The sequence below is a fragment of the Ambystoma mexicanum genome, chromosome 1q (assembly GCF_040938575.1).
Source record: "Ambystoma mexicanum isolate Mex_15411 chromosome 1q, UKY_AmexF1_1, whole genome shotgun sequence".
In the NCBI taxonomy this organism is placed as follows: Eukaryota; Metazoa; Chordata; class Amphibia; order Caudata; family Ambystomatidae; genus Ambystoma; species Ambystoma mexicanum.
Window position 1 is genome coordinate 1,508,908,295 of NC_090922.1, and position 18,018 is coordinate 1,508,926,312.

Here is an 18,018-nt window from a genome sequence, read left to right on the forward strand (position 1 = left end):
TCTAACAATGTGTCGGGAAATAAAGGTAATGATTCCCCCCCAGGAGACCGGGAAAGTGCATCCGCCTTGCCATGGGAGAGACCAGGCCTATGTCTCACCACAAAATCGAATGTTGCAAGAAAGAGATGCCAGCGGACATGTCTGCTGTTTATACACTTCAGCGTTGCTAGATCTTGCAGGTTCTTATGGTCAGTATATATTACCGTCTGGTGTTTTGCCCCGATGAGGTGGTGCCACCATGTGTGGAGGGCGTCTTTGATGGCTAACAGTTCCTTTTCGGTAACTGTATAGTGGGATTCGGCTGGTGTGAATTTCCGGGAATGATAGGCTACCGGATGGAGACGGCCTGTAGTTGGACACGGCTGGGAAAGGACTGCCCCTAATGCGAAAGAGGAGGCGTCTGCTTCTAGGATGAACGGGAGTTCTGGGTCTGGGTGTTGTTAGACCGGAGCCGAGACAAACCTAGATTTAAGTGCCTCAAATGCCTTCTGATGATCGGGAGTCCACAAAAACGGAACAAGAGGGCTGGTCAAGGCTGTGAGGGGAGAAACAATGGCAGAGAAACCGGCGATAAAGCGTCGGTAAAAATTGGCGAAACCAAAGAAAGACTGGAGCTGTTTGACATTGACCGGGGCAGGCCATTCCATGATGGCTCGAACCTTTGACAAATTCATGGAGAAGCCCCCAGGGGTGATGTGAAAACCCAGGAAGTCCACCTCCTTCGAGTGAAACAAGCACCTCTCTGGTTTAGCAAATAAAGCATTGTTCTTGAGACGAGATAGGACTTCTCTGACATGCATGACATGTTCTTCCAAGGAGGACGAGAATATCAGTATGTCATCCAGATAGACAACAACATATACATCGAGAATGTCAGAGAAGACCTCGTTGATGAAACGCTGGAAGGTGGCAGGGGCGTTACACAGCCCGAAAGGCATTACTGTATACTCATATAACCCTTGTCGGGAGCAGAATGCCGTCTTCCATTCGTCTCCCTGGTGCATTCGGATCAAGTTGTATGCCCACCTTAGATCCAGCTTAGTAAAGATGGACGCACGTGTCAGTCTATCAAGTAAGGTGGAGATGAGCGGGATGGGATACCTGTTCTTTATAGTGATGGCATTCAACCATCTGTAGTCTATGCATGGTCGTAGGTCACCCTCCTTTTTAGGCACAAAAAAGATAGGGCTGGCGGCTGGGGGACAAGAGGGACGAATGTGACCTAACCGTAGGGCTTGTTGTATATAGTCCTTCAAAGCTGCTTCTTCGGAATGGGATAATGAGTAAATCCTACCCTTTGGTATTGGTGCATCGGGAATCAAGTCAATGGGGCAGTCATAAGGCCTATGCAGAGGGAGACCCTCTGCCGTGGCTTTGTCAAAAACCTGCAGATAATCGTGGTAGTCAGCAGGAATACCAGCTGTAACGGCCCCCACGGTATGTGTAGGTGCGGGTGGATCAACATCCTCAATTCGGGAAGAGGCCATGGCGCCAAGAATAGCGGCGGGAGAGGTGAGTCTCTCCGGTTCTGTTAAGCAGAAATGCTGACATATATCTGATTCAAATGTTATCTGCCCAGTGCCCCAATTGATCAAGGGGTTGTGTTGTCTCAACCAGGGAATACCGAGTATGATACCAAACTGGGGCGTGGTGATAAGATCGAAAGACATGGTTTCTTTATGGGTATCCTGGATCACCACTTCTAGAGGAGCGGTCTGCTGCTTAATCGGACCAGACGAAAGGGAGGTTCCGTCAACCGCTTGTACAGGCTCAGGATGTTCTTTCTGAACTAGGGGTAGATCGAGATGCTGGGCTAAAGTGATGTCAATAAAGCAGCCAGTGGCCCCTGAGTCAATCACAATGCGTACGGCATGCATGACCTCCCTAGAGGGTTTCAGCAGTGCATGTGCTACTATGGGTCTGATAGGGCCAAATACGGGTCCAGTGGGGGTCAATGAAGGGCTCGCCGGTACCCCCGATCTCAAGGGCGAGCCTTCGGAAAACCCGGAGTTTTGTCTTTTGGCCGACGGGGACATTCTCTTACATAATGCTCACTAATCCCACAGTAAAAACAGGCATTACTGGTTCTCCTGCCTTCCCGTTCAACTGGGGATATAGGACTACGATGCCACCAATTTGCATAGGTTCACCACCAGTGGCAGTCGAAGCAGGAGTGACCTGGCCAGAAAAAGACGTCTCTGCTTTACGCTCGGTTCTGCGAGCGTCCACCTGGAGAGTGAGATCAACTAGATCAGAGAAAACAGAAGGAAGGGATGGAACCACCGCGAGGGCGTCTTTCGTGGGGTTGCATAACCCTTGGTAGTAGACGATCGCCTTTTTCTGCTCTGGCCAGGACGTTTCTGCTGCAAGCTGGTTAAAACGAGATGCCCTGTGATAGTTCAAGGAGTTCCAGATGTCGTGATTGGGCCTTATAACGGGTATCGAACACTTTTGCCATTTCAGACACTAGTAGTTCGAAATCATACAAAGCTGGATGGTCATTCTCTAGTATTGGATTCGCCCAGGTAGCGGCTACACCGGATGAGTGGGACAGAAGGAAAGCGGCCTTGGTAACGCAGTCGGGGAAGGCCTGGGGTCTTCACAAAAAGTGTAGTTTACATTGGTTGATGAATGTGCGGTATTTCCGGGGATCGCCTTGGTAGCATTCTGGAGCCACCAGGGGAAGAGGAGTTGGGAGTAGAACAGGAGTGGGAGTAGGAGGCGGATTAGGGACAGGCTGGAGTGGAGGGTTGGGATCCCCAAACTCGGCGTCAACAGGCAAAGGTTGGCGTGCGCTTTGTAAGGCATCAAGATGATGGTGAATGGTAGTGGTGGCGGCGGCCATGTCGGTCCTAAGGGCCGCGACAGCCTGCATTAGAGCGGTCACAGGGTCCCCGGCGGAGGCATCCATAATCAGCACGACCAAGAGGCTTCACAGTCTGTTATTGACTTTATCTTGATAGTCATGTAGATTGTAATGCCTCCATCCCCAAGTACCACACAGACAACGAGATATTCAGTGCCTGTGCAGTCTTTGAGGCCACAGGTGGTTTTGTGAGCCGTCGGGTCTGGAACCGGGAACAGCCAGAAGGACCCCTGGAGCACTGTAAGGCAATAAGTGGTTATCAAACAATGTATGTGTTGTTCAATGAATACCCAGCAAGGAAAAAGAGCACCGCTTACCTAGTGTATAGGAAGTGTCACCCTGAAGGATAGTGGGGCCCTGGACAGGACTTGAACTCCCAGTAGCAGAGGGTTAGGGGTTGGTGTGCGAGACTCTGTGGATGGGTGCACACTGTGATTCGAGGCAATCCAGGTTATGCAGCCAGGCGAACGCCTTGCAGAGGCCGGTGGCCAAAGTACCAAAACAAAACGAAATCCGTGAGGCAGTCCAAATCCAAGTCTGAGGTCGTAAAAATGCAAAGCCAAGGTTCAAAGGTGCCAGGGGTTTAGACAAAGCAATCCAGTGGACGATTCCGAGGTCGTGACAAAGTTTGATCCAAAGTTCAAAATGCCAAGGGTTTAGACAAGCAATCCAGTAGACAAAATCCGAGGTCGTGATAGGTCGTAGGAGCAAGGTTCAAGGAACAAGAGCCGTACAGTACTGAAAGACTTCAGCTGTGAAGCAACGCTTCCATGTTCCTGGGCGCTTTTGAATCCTTGAAGGAAATCACGTGATGCGTGTCACGTGATCACGTGAAGCGTGTCACGTGATGCGGAAACATAAAAGCGCCACGTGACTCCTGCCGGTGCTAGCCCCCTCACGTGATGTGTGATCGTGTTGGCCCCCTCACGTGACGCGAGGATCGTCGTAAACGATGTGGATTGTTGTGGGCTGCCAGTGGGAGTCTCCATTGTAATTGCCAGCACCGGGATGGCCGGTATACCCCTGGTCCAAAGAGTGTCTTGGTATGGCGGGTAAGAGGATGCAGTCTGCGCCTGCCAGAGTGCATGCACGGAAATCCCTGATGGTTTTTGGCAGAGGCCGAGCGTGCGGAGGAAGCAGGGAGGGGGTGTGTAGGGGAAAACGTGACATGGATATAGGTATATGATAGTGGTAGTGTGCCCCTTTTCAAGATGGATTGAGACCGGTCCATGCACACATCCTGATGCCACTTGCACAGTGAAGTCTTTGATCCGAGAAGTATTCCCTAGATGGGGAATATGTGAAGTATTGAGGTCCGACAAAGGTCCACATTTTGTAAATGAATTGTTCGAGCAGATACGTTTTTTTATTGAATATTAAACATACGTTTTCTTCTGCTTAAAACCCACAAGTGAACAGGATATGTGAGAGACTCAATGATCTGCTCAAGGAAAGAATTGCTAAGTTGAAATTAACACTGAAGAAGGGATGGCTGTATTGTCTTCCCTTGGCATTATATGCATTAAGGAATTAGCCTGGGTCGGACCATCCGCTCAAACACCACAAACTAGTAACAGAGAGGCGAATAAGGACGCCTCTGATTCCTCCATCGAGGAATAGAAGTGATGCCCAGAAGACAGCAGAAATGTTTGGAAATAAGATAAATTACTATTTAACATCTATGACTGCTAGTATCTCTGTCATTTCAGATTAGTACAGCAGCAAGGGATGCCGGTCTCAGGATGGAAACAAAGATAATTCAGCAATCAGACTATCAAAATGACTACCTGTTCATAGACTGTTTATTGGAGATTCGGTCCTAATCCACAACTTCACAAGGAAGTGGAACAAGCCCCATTTTGTTGGTCTGTTTTTGATTGAAAATATGACCCCTTCAGCAGTAAAAGTCCAAGAAAGGCGTGCCTGGATTCACTTGGGAGATGTCAAGCCCAATGCCGGAGAGACCGATCCACCCCCTCTGTTGAATCAGAAGCAAGTCAACACAAAGTAGTTCAGCACATGCATACTCGATCGATGATGAGGAAGAAGGACGCAGAAAGTGCTGAATAAATAAATGCAAGTTTGCATTTGGACTGGGTCTTCCTTCGAACACTCCTTATAGATATTATAGCAGGCGTGAAAACCCGATTGCTTGAGCCAGAGAGATCTTTTTGAAATATTGGATTTTATAAAAGCATTGAAGTCCTTAAAAAGTATGCAAGATCTTGAATTTCTATTTGACTAATGGAAAAAGGAGCAGTTCCCTGATTTTATTCTCACTGTGTTCTTGTTTTGTCTCCCTAATGGTGTTGTCAGATGTGAACACTCACCTGCTCTATTTTTCTTTTTTTCTCTTTATTTTATGAGCATATCCTGAACTGGTGGGGAGAACTACTGATATATATGTTTTTCTGCAAGATCCTAAGTATGATCTAATAGTAAGGAGGAACCTCTCCGCTATTATTGAGCAAATTCTGCAACTTCCTGAGCATCTGATAAACTTGCCTGATTAAAGCAATTTTTCCTTCCTTAAAAAGTAGTTCACAGGCATGATGTGGAGTCCTAATAGTGATAATATTGCAGAAAAAGAAAGAGTACAGCGACATGTGAGGAATCACTGCTGTTGGAGTTTGATGTACTGGTGTAATATATGTGAATTCACCGCATTCATTATTGTTTTTCTGTTTCTCACAATACACACTCTTTATTATGTTTGCCCAAAGAAGGCAGCAGTTCCCTTGTTCCTCCCCACGCAAGAGGCTGTTGCAGACATAACTGCTTCACGAACGTCAATGCCCTACGTGATCATTCCTACACCAGTGGCATGTTTAGAGTTGCCTATCCCATTGACAAGTGTCCCTATGATTCCCGCTGTTGCAAGGATGTCTACTGATATATTTCATGAGTTGTTAGCATGCACGCTTCTTGCAAGAAAGAGACCTAAGAGAGGTATAAGAGAGGATGATTATGGGTTAAATAATTATCTTCATAGTACAGCACATTTGGGGAATAACATGTGGTATCAGCACATAAAAGAAGTGGGCAAAAGCCTTCTGAGGAGAGTTTCTATGTTTGTCCTCTCCTACCTTATGCATTTGGGAACTCTAAGATATTTATAGCTATTGTGATAGATGTCCAGACAGCTAATTGCCTGACTCTCCTTGCACTCTGTCATACAAGAGGTAAATTCCAGTGTCGAACAACATCTTTAACATGGGTGACAGAATGGTCAGCACCAGAAGAACATGATTATGTTCAAGATTTAAACACAAGAGCAAGAGCAAGAGCACACACAGGAAATCATGTCATAAGATACGAACAACCTGGGATGAAAGGAGCAGGAATTAGATGGGAGGTAAACAGGAAGCTCAATTGCCAAGGAAAAATGGAAGAAGAAATACTAAGTTGCAAAGAAAGAGGCCAGATGCAAGTCTGGGGAACCGTACTTTCACTAGATGGCTGGGAAGAAGGCAGGGTTATATGCAGAGCAGTGGCAGTAACTGGACATCGCAAACTTAATGCCCTGCGCATGGAGTTCTCTGCCCTGACCAAAATGAGCGGTGCCTCTTCCGCCTGCTGCCGCTCTGCATCTATTTGCCGGCCCAACCGCTGCCACACAGAAGAGACTCCCAATACAGGGTCCTCCTGTCCTCTGGCCGATGCCTGACCCTGTGATGTTGATGGTCGAGCCATCATCGCTCCCATCTTGAGCCTGCTGCTGCCGTGCATGTGCCCTGCCTGTCGATGCCTGCACGTTCTCCTCCTGCTGGGGTCCAGTTGTTGGGGTGGCCACCCCTGCTGGACCTCTGACTCCCGATTGTGGCAGGAATGTGTCCTCCACCAGCCGCTGGATCAGGGGCAGCTCCACAGGGTTCCCAGGTGGTACGTGGCAGGAAGATGGCACGGAGGACGATGGCGCATAGGGGGTTCAGTTGAGGAGGGGGTCGGTAGAAAGTCCAGCACACGGAGGAACCCAGCACTGGTGACCCATCCTAGTAGGTCGACGCGGTCAACAAGGCATTCGAAATAACGCGCATTGTCCACACGGGAACCCTGCATGTCATCCCGAATGCCACGTTGATGCAACGCCGCCCCAGCCAGGACAGGCTCAACACGGTCCCAGATTGCCACATCCACAGGGAGAGGAAGGCCAGTTGTTGTGTGTGCATCCCCTCGCTGAATACCCGTCTGGACTAAGGCATCCCTGCTGGTGCCGGATGATGCAATCACAGGATCGGGGACAGGATTACACATAGGCACCTCTGCGGTCTCCTGTGCTGCCTCCTGTCCCTGCCCCTGGACTGCATCACTAGCACCAGTGGAATCCCCCCGTGCGTGGGCCTTCCACGGCCTCCTCCTCAACCAAACCCCCCACCAACCTGGATGACTCTGTGCCATCTTCCTCCATAGGCCCCTGTGGGGTCTCAGCTGCCCCTTCTGCTGCCGAGGAGTCCACCTCCGGACTCCGCCTCTTGGACTTAACCTCGGCAGCTGCAGCTGCAGACGTGGCACCAGACTCCTCACTCCCCGAAGAGATGACAACATGGGAGGGGAGCTGGGCCTTGCGTCTTCGACTGGCGGTGGGATCCCTGCCGCTGTGCTCCACAGCACCGTCTCCGCCCTCTTCATCAGTTGACGCTGCAGACGGGGAGAGACAGAACACAGGCATCAGGGCACTGTACAATGATCTGATACACACATGACAGTTGCACATGAGTGGCAGTCTCAAACTTCATGGATGGCATCACACTCCCCAACACACATCTCATTTGAACCCACACACATGCACAAATTAACAGGAATGTTGCAGCAGGCAGCACCATCCATACACATACAACAGCATGAGCATCCGAAGGTTAGCCTGACGTCACATGTAACACGGGGAGTGCCGAACACAGGCACACACGACACCCGACATACATGCATCTGTACATCTCCACCACCTGTCGCAGTGAAATCATTGCCATCCATGTCACATCTGCCAATCAGCCCCCTACATGTCAGTGTCAATTGCATCCATGGCGTATCACAGTGGCACACATGTCAAATACACACACATGCACATGTGCACCGAGCACATACATGAAGGTGGAACCAGCATCCATGTGTCACACCCCAACCATGCCATAGTACATACATAGAAATGTAAACATGTGTGCACCCCCACATGCATTTGGGCATCATGCATTTGAACAAATACACCATTGATGTGCCTCACACATGACTGGACTCACATGCGGCAGGCTCATGTCCCTGTACATACACATCCATACATGGGTCTTTCAAGACATATGTTCAACCTGCACACTCCTGGCACACCTCAACATGCACTGCATCCAATCAGTACGCATAGACACTTACAGCTCGACTCCAGACGGGTCTGCCTCTGAAGGACCTGGAGGTGGAGCGCTGGGCGTGTACATTCCAGGACACTCATCTGGATGTTGGTAAGGCGGACCCGGCACCCCTCTGCATGGGCTGCCTCCAAGAGGCGCCGGGCCTTACTGAGGGTCCTGGACCTGAAGTCCTCCCAGCGCTTCCGGACGTGTTGCATGTCATGGGCTGCCACCCCCTCCACGTTGATGGCAGCCACGATGTCCTTCCAGATCCTCTTCCGTCCTACATTGTCGGGGCATGATCTTCCGAAGAGGGCATCATAATGCTCCAGGACTTGCTCCACCAGGATACCAACTTCTGCGGCACTGAAGCTGGTAGCTCTCTGCCTCTCTGGCTGGGGGTTGCCATTGGTTTCCGATGGTCTTTCCCCCGACATGGCAACCACCAAGGCAGGTGTGGGTGGGCAACTGTGTCCTGGTGCTAGGCTGTGGAGCAATGGAACTTCAGTCGGGAGTCTTCTGTTCCTGCAGGGGTGGTCACAGAAACTGGACCCCTGCAGATGGCTGACGTGCAGGCACCAAATAGCAGGGCACGTGGCTAGCAGGCAGGCAGGCAGCAGCAAATGGCAGGTGGGAGCGGGCTCGGAGCTCAGGGGGCAGGAAAATGGCCTTCTGGGCAGGAGTGTGGTCTTCCGTGTGTTGTCGCGTGGCCAGTTTGATACAGAGTGAATTTGCATGTGAAAAAATAGCACATCAGCGTATAATTCGAGGAAAGGCCCTTAGCGTGTAAGTGCACTGTGACATAACGCGTGCGGGCGTTTCCCTCGTGACGGGTGCATAGTGAATCAGCATGTGAAAAAACAACATGTCAGCGTGTTAATGCGTGTAATTCAAGGTAAGGGCCTAAGCGTGTAAGTGAAGTGACGCGCACGGGCGTTTCCCTCCGCATGGGTTAAAGGTGAGCGGGGCCAGCAGTTCGCTGTACGTGCCTTTCGTAGAAACCGATGTGTGTGTTGCTACTTTGTGTTCTTTCGCGCGCCATCACAACTTCACAGCGGATCAAGGATGTATCTCTTCTTTTGGTTGGGGTTATTGGCTATCCGTGTTTTTCTTTATCACGCTAGTCTGACTGTGAGTCGCACACACTATATTTCCCACTGCGGATGCCCCTGTGTATCGCGTACCTGTTTTTGAGGTCATAGTAGCCAGCGTGTCCCACGTGTATGTGTTTTTCGTGTCCCTGGGTGCCACCGCGTACTGCAGGAGGTTAATTCCACACACATGGGCTAACGTGGGTTACGTGCACGGTTTTACTGCAGTTTTGGGTTGCCTGAGCGTTGTGTGACCCGTCACTTTATCATCGGGGTCATATACAGCCTTGCAGGTGCACAGGGGTGCTGTTAACATCTTGTATCCCACCCCCTTCACCCCAATTGCCCAGGACAATTGTCGTGTACACCTCCCATTGGCACTACTCCATCTGTGCCGGCACTACTCCATCTGTGCCATGGTTGGGAGGCCACAAAAGGTGAGGGGCGGCTCAGCTGGGTGTACTCCACGTGGCGGGCGTGGTCAGGGACATGGCCAGGATGACCAGGGAGTAGGGGGACTTCAGAGTGTCCAGGGTGGCCGCAGAGGGGGAAGAGGCAGGGTGCGCCAGTTTGACATGATGTTATGCCACATGTTGGTGCAGTCATGTCACCACCACCTGTGGTTTTGGGAGATGCAGCTCTTGCATCTTGCACTGGCGCCCATGTGACCCGGCAGTCCGTTTCATCGATTGCCACGGTTCAGGGTGGGCGAGCGCATGCTGAATTGGCAGCGGAAGAGTCCCTGGATGATTTCAGGATTTCAGGAGGCACAGGGTAAATGCACGCAGGGCTGCCCTGACCAAGGCACATGTCCCTGGGGCAGTATTGTCATCTGCTGCCCCGAGCAGCAGGGTGTCGGCAAGTGCATGGGCAGATGCAGCCGACACCACCCCGGCTGTAGGTCTACCATCCAGGACAGTCCCGGTCAGTGACCTTAGCACAGCAGATGTTGCTGCGCAGGGTCAAGTCAGGGGCACCCAGCAGTCACCGACGCAAGTCAGGGCTCCCATCCTCATTCCACCTGCCACTCCCTTGGTTCAGTCCACCAGCGCCACTGCCCATACTGATCAGGGCGGCATTTGCCAGTCAGGGTCCGGACCACTGTCCAAGAGGGGGAAGGTTGCACCTGCAGTAGAGGCTGGGACCCCAGACACAGCTCCGGCCTCCGGCACATCGAGGAAGAAGCCTTTCTGCGTGCAGGAACTGGACTTCTTTGTGGACTACATGCGGGACCACAACCGTAACATGCTAGTGGGGCCGAATTTTCACACTACGGCTGCCCATTGTATGTCCCACTGGAAGCAAGTTGCGGATTGTGTGAGTGCATTTGGATATGGGGTGCGCACAGCTCAAGAGTGCAAAAAGCGTTGGGATGACCTCCGACGCAGTGCTAAGGTGAAGCGTGCCTCCAATTATGCTGTAACTGGGTTGACTGGTGGTGTGTCACCAGCTCAGGAGGAAGACCTCACTTCGCACGAGTCAGTCGTTGCGGGGTTCATACCGGCAGGATTGGTCGAAAGAGTGGGAGAAATGCAGCACTTAGATACCCCGTCCAGTGAGTGTTGTTGCATGTTTGTCCAGACCATATGTGTTTTGCTTGTGTGATGTGTTGTGCTTGACTGCCACCACATGTAATGTGTACAAGGATCTCATGTGCGAGTCATGCAATGCTTCACTGATGCGTGCCTGCTGTGCAGCATGCTGGACATGTAGAGCAGGTGGGGACTGTCCTCATCACCACACTTGCACCCTACTCACATGCTACTCACCCGGCTGCCCCTTCGGTCCATGTTCCAGCTCACTGGCCCTTCTGCATGTAGCCTGGTGTGTCTTTCCTCTCAGCACTGGGACTATGGCCCTCATTACAACTCAGGCGTTAAGGGTTTAACGGCGCCGTCGGCGCCGTTAACCCTTAACGCCTGATTACAAGTGTCCCTTTGCGGGTTGGTGTTTAACGCCTGCTTTTAGCAGGTGTTAAAAATCCAACCCGCAAAGGGACTTTGGAGCTAATTACGACACCGTAATTTACGGTGCCGTAATTAGCGCCTTCCCCATTCCCATTATGCCCTATGGGGGCAAAAATGGGAATGGGGAAGGGCAAATGGTGATTGGGGAATTACCGCCCCACTCACCTTGGAATGGGGCTGTAATTCCGCCATCCACCATGGCGGAATCGTAACCTTAGCGGCATGGACCATGGTGCTAATAGCACCATGGTCCTCCGCCAAGGTTGTAATGTGGGCCTATGTCATCGCATGACTGACGTGCATGTGTGTTCTGCCTGAATGCGGGTACTCCACCTAGGCATGCTCCCTTACCCCTCCACCCCCCTGCACCCCAATTTCACCATGGCACTGGTGTGTATCATGTTGGAGTACTGCAATGGCCTGTTCAAGGGTCCTGTGTACATGCACACTTCCCCCAGCCAACCTGCCAGACACATACAGTGGGGTACATCCTCTGTCCTTCATGCAGGGTGTCTCACTTGGACTGTGCAGATGGCAGATGCTCCGCAGGGACATGAGTGCCCATTCATGCTCCATGTGCATTCCATGCATGCCCCTATGTGTCCTTGACTGGATGATCATTGCGGTATGTGTCCAGGATGACCTACATTTCATGGCATTTGATCATCCATTCCATGCCCACTCTGGCTCAGTCCTGCATCACGCACATGTTTAGGGTATCACAGTCTGTGTGGGGCACAGGCCTCCCCCTGTTTTTGGCCCCCTGACTCTGTTCAACTGGTGTAGTGGCTTCTGCACACATGGGTGTACTACTGAGGGTTCATCATGTCTCCTGCTTACTGTCCCATTATCATCTGCTGTGTTGTCAGTTGACTCAGATGATGCAATTGACGCTATTCAACACTGTCTGCCAATACACAGGTCGCTGGTCACCCTTTCGCTGCCATACAATGGCTCCCTGCGTTTTCACTTGGGGGGGCGGGTTTGCTTGTAGGCATGCAACCCATTGCATGCACATTGCACGTGATGCCTGAACTTGCCCTTACACTGCCTTCACGTTTATTGATAGACATCATAATGTACTAGTTCATTTAGATAGTGGGTAACGTACACATGTTCTGCACTGCATCAACCCACTTCTGAGCCATGTTACACCGTTCTACATGCCTACTCACTGATGCAATGTCAAAGTGACCTGGCATGTATGGTCAGATTTCCATCCCTTCTCTGTCATGAATGGCACGGGCACAGGTGCATCCTGTGACACATGTACTCAGTAATGGAACTCCCTAGTGGTTGTTTAGCAAAGTTGATTGGTCAATCTGCGACCTAAACCAACTGGCCTAGGGCGCAGATTGAATGTAGCCTGCCAATCGAGTTGTAATAACTGTGGAGCTTCCTTCACGTGTGTATGTGTACACTTCCACATACATCAAAGCAAGCAGCGTTGTAGCTGCTTGCTTTGCTGTATTGGATGCTGTTCATGTTCACAATACAGGTGTATAGGGAAAGGGGTGTTTTTAAACGCTTTCACAAGTACATATGCAAGCAGCTTCAACGTTGTGTAGTTCAACATTGCGACTACTCACTTTTGTGTGTGTGAAAGTTTTCATTTACACATGTGTCTTCCGCAGCTTTTTTGTTGACTGACAAATATGTAGTTGATTGATGTTCATGCTGGTGAGATTTCTGCATTGCGCACGTTATGTTCAACTTGCATAATCCTGAAGGTGCACTGTTGTGCAGTATGTGTACACCGAGGCCCACTTAGCTAATATGGTGGTGCTTGGCCGTGGAGATTTTACACAAGGAATGATGGAATAGGGCACATTCATAGCCCAATGTGCTCAATCAGGCCCTGAGGGGTGTTGTGGAGGCTTCATGTCCCGCATCTTGGACCGTACTGTGCGTTATGGTCCCTCATGCCTGGTTGCAGGAACTTGCATTGCTTGGGACATTCACTATATCTACATGGCCCATGCCACCCAGTACGGGCCGAGCTGCAGATGGATGGAGCTTTTTTGGTGATGGTGGTTTAGTGATGCATGTGTACATGCATATTACGTGTGTCATTGTGTGTTTGGATTCACTTGCACCAGTGGTCAATTTGCAGTTGAGACATGCTTATGGTATGTGCCATCTCTTTGTTGCCATCTGTCTTTTCTGCCTGTGACATGTGCCTGACCGAGGTGGTGTCTGATGGAGTTCATATACTACTTTTTGTACTTGTGTAGGCTTTGCTATTCTTACACATCCATTTCTGCTTTTGGGACATCTTTGCATATCAAGGCCACTTGATGCATGCCAGGTTCTCATTTGTGTGTGACATGTCTGCTTCATGTGTTGGCTGTCAATGTGATGTCAATGTGTGTGTGGATTATTTGCTTCTGACATGTGTACTCCTGTTTGTTTTATTCCCCTTTTCAGATGATGACGCAATGGAGCCAGAAGATGGTGTTGTCATGCCAGGCACAGGGTTGCTATCACACCAGCAACCCAGCACAAGTGGGGGTTGTGGGGTGGTAGACCACGTGAACCCACTTGTGTTCCAGACCATCATGTCTAGGGCTGGCAATGAGTCTAGCCCGGATGATCGCTCTGACGACAATGTCGAGATGGCTGTGCGTCGGGCCCATTCGTCAATGGTGAGTGATTCTGATGTGGACGCTCATCTGTCTACGACACATGCACTGAGGGGCCAGATGGTGGTGGATCGGGGCACATGGTCACACTCCACACCAGTTTCTGATGTGCCTGGGGCTTCAAGTCAACGGAGGAATGTAGCCGCGCGCCACCGGGGTATACTGAGTGGGAGCAAGCCATGGTTGCCAATTCCGAACAACAGGGGGCAGCAATTGATAATATCGCTCAGAGCATGGAGCGTGTGGGACAATCCGTGCTCCCCCTGCTAGGCAGGTGGATCTCCAGCAGCGGGTGGCACAGTCCACGGCCCGCTACGTCTGGCTGGGCATGGCTGCCTCAGGCAGGGCACGCCGGGCTGAAATTGTGTCTCTGCGTCAAGCAATTGCTGCTCACGCAGAGGCACACAGGGAGGCCCTGAGGGAAGACCATGCTTCCCTCCGAGCTACTCTGGGTGTGCTCTTGATGTCCCAGAGGAAGCGGACATAGGAGAGGTTGGAGCAGCTGGAGAATACCCTCTCGGCTGAGCTATGTGCTTGCCGGGTGGTGTACCAGATGTCCAGCCAGGCCATTCAGGAAGAACTCCATGTTACACGTGTTACCTTGCAAGAGGAAGCACGCATATCACGCAAGGTTCTGCATGCTGACACAGAACCAGGCTCACCCGTCCCGCAGACTTGCTGCCGACGAGGGGCAAGCTGCGCATAGGCGTGGTCAGGGTACTGTGCCACGTCAACCTTTTGAGCCAGTGGGTGAGGAGGATGACAATTTATCTCCCACACTCCCACACAGGTCGGGCTGTGCAGGCGTTGAGCCCATGGAAGTTTTTTTTTATCTCAACATCATTGCATGTGGGTGTTAAGGCACACCCTGTACCTCCCCCCACCCCGGGTCGTATGTATGTCGTATTGATTTTTATAGTTAGTTTAATTAGTTAACATAGTTTAAAATTGCTTGTCTATTGTGCATTGATGTGATGGTGTGGTGCTTTGTGGCTTTTGAAGACATCCACTGTCTGTTCCAGCTGGGCCTTTCAAGCTTGTCTCTTGTATGTGTTTGCAGCTTGGGGTCCTGACTCACATATGCCACTCCTGCTTCCCCTATCCATGGGCTTGCAAGGATGGTTCGGTGTTACAACCATTTACACAAGGGCATTGGACTTTCGTCATATCTGTGGTCTGTCTGCTGCTGTACTACTTGTATTAACACCCCTAGTGGGGATTAAGTAGATTTTCTCCATGGCATGTCCGCAATCAATTTTGGTGAGTACACAATTGATATGTCCATTTATTGATGTTGATTGTGATGTATGTTCTTTTCTTGCCTGTATATGTGCTTGATGCACTTCATGCTGTAGACAGTAGCCTGCACCCTTTGGCTGTCAAAGTCACACTGATGGTGGGAGGAGTTTGGATGTAGGTCTAAAACATGGCCCAGTGACAACCAGCATGAAGACACACAGACAGGGAACTTTCCAAACTTATTAATAGCTTGTATGCCCTTTCTGCAGGAAAATGAGCCTCCAGACTAACTTTCCCAGCAGACACGGGGCTACTGAAACATGGCCACGTTGGGTGGTGCACACGTGCACAAGCAGAAGCACAGGGCTTGTGCTCAGACGTCCGACAGAAGCAGACGTGTTTACAGGAGCTCCAAGCAAGGTGAGCAGCACAAGGGGCCACACACCAGCCAACCTTCCACCAGGCCCCTTGCACATGCATGCTAAGTAGTGCCAGTGCTGAGGAGCTTGGCCAGGCATTGGGGAAGAAGCGCACAGTACAGCTAAGGAGCGTTGAGGAACAAAGTAGCTTTACAAGTTGTCAGGGCCACACACAGGGTCCGTCACCCATATCCTCGAGTCCCCCTTTCTCCATAGAAGCTGAGTTATTAGCGCAGTAGCGTTCCTAGCCAGAAACTCATACAGCACACAGGGGCACCCAGTGAGGCACAGACTCGAGTGCAGTGCAAATCATTTGCATGTGCACATTGCCACGTGCACTACCTATTGAAATCCGCGGCTGGCAGAACACGACTTGTACTGAAGTCGCACCTCGCCATACGCATCTTGCAGCTCACTCAGGGACCATTCTATCATGTGTGATTCTTGACACATTGGTCTTCCATTTACCGCATGCCTACGTGCGCCTGCCTTACTGCATTGACAGTGTATGAACCATCACATGGGCAAGCTAAAGTATATGAACAAAGCAGCAGACAAAGAGTGTTTCTTTGTGGAGAAGTCACTTAGTTTGAGGCATGAATGGTGTTGTGTGTGTGGTGAAAACACACACAGATTAGCAACTCACGCTCTCTTTGCAGCATTGTACTGCTCCTGTTACCAGACCTGAGAGTGCGCAGGCAGGAGGCCAGCACTCACCCCAGAGATAAGTCTCTCTTTGGCTTGCATTTGACTCTATTTGTACAATGTGCATGAAGTACATGGTTTCTCTGATTGAGTATGTGTTATTGTCAATAGTTGTATTTTGTATTTTGTCTACTTTCCCTTGCCCATCCAACTCCCCTCTCCTGCCCCTCTTTCCGGTTATCCTGAATACCAATGCCTATCCAAACAACGCATCCCTGACCCTCTTTCCCCGCCAGGGTGTCGGACGCCTGTGTAAGTTTTACCTTGCAGGCACCCAGACCACGGAGGGGGTGGGTGGTTTGTGCCACTACTGCGCCTGGAGACTGGAGCTGTGACACTACCCATCAGTTGTTGCATCCTCATTGTATATTGTGTACTGAAAATGGTACCCATCCTGTTGAACCATTGTTGAACTGTGCTACCTTGGTTGTTCTATCATTCTGCTTGGACATGTGCTTAGACATTTTCTGCGACTTCAAGTCATCTACTGGAGATTCTTCCAGGGTTTTTTGGTGGCTACATGCTTTTTCCCTGGTTTGGGGGTTTGGCTCCTTGGAGTTCTCTGCAATTTGGTGTTGTTACCAGTCAAGGTGGCCTCTGAGGGGGCTGGACCCTATTTACACGCAAGGTGGAACATGGAGACCAAGGGGAAGGGGGATCCTGAAGCCAGGTAGACTAGAAGGAAGAAGGCTACAGACCCCCGACACAGTTCTTCAGAAGGTCATGGTGATGTGTGAATGAGGGAGGGCCTTTTGTTGTTGGACAGTAAGCTTGGGCTACAGTGTTTGGACACTCTCTGACATTGTCATTGTGGGGTACTATGTACATGATGTGTTCTGCTGGTCAATGGCTGTTCCTGTGTTGTGTTTACTTTTCAGGTGTCAGGGGATTGTTTTGGTTTGACATGCTGGGGTGTACACATGCGTAATGTTCACATGTGATGTGTACAGGACACTGAGGGTCACTTGATTTCACATGCATATATTGAGTGCATGTCCCTACTGACACACACACTTACACAATGCTCCACCACACGTACAACCACCCTTCCATGCCCACAGGTGCACACAGATTGCCTTCTCTGGCACGCTGTGTCCCTGCAGCGCATGATCAATTACCATTTGGGGATCGTGTACATGCGTCAATAGGTTATTTTTGTTGCATGTCCTTTTTATGTGATGCTCAAGGTGTATCCCCTACACAATGGCTGCGCACTGTGCTGTGTGCTGAGCAGTGTGTTGCAGGAGACACACACAGCACACGGGTTAGGGATTAGTGGATTTGGCTTGGCCAATGATCATGAGAACAGTCATTCAGTCTTTTGTTGTTGCTACCACTGGTGGTAGGCTTTTGTGTATGACCTGGTATGTGTGGGAGGTTTGGTCAGTCATTGCATCTGATTCCATGTCAGGTGTGATTGTGTGAGGCATCTTTCCATTTATCACGTGTCACTTTGTATCTAATTGGTCATGTGTTGTTCTTTTGGTTTTCTCTTTTGCTGTTGCATGCCATGTCGTGGTTTGGCAGACAAGGGTGATGTGGGTTGGGAGGGTTTGGGTGACATACCAGTGATTGTCATGGCCTGTTTTGCAGGGGGGTGGTGTGATTCACACCTTGCATGTGTGCCTTTTGGTCACACAGGAATGCTTATGTTTAAGTAGGTAGGGATGCACACAATGTAGCACTTCCGTGGCAACATTCTCAGGGTGGTAAGGTTGTGACAGTTGACTGTCTCTTTGTCATCATCGATTGT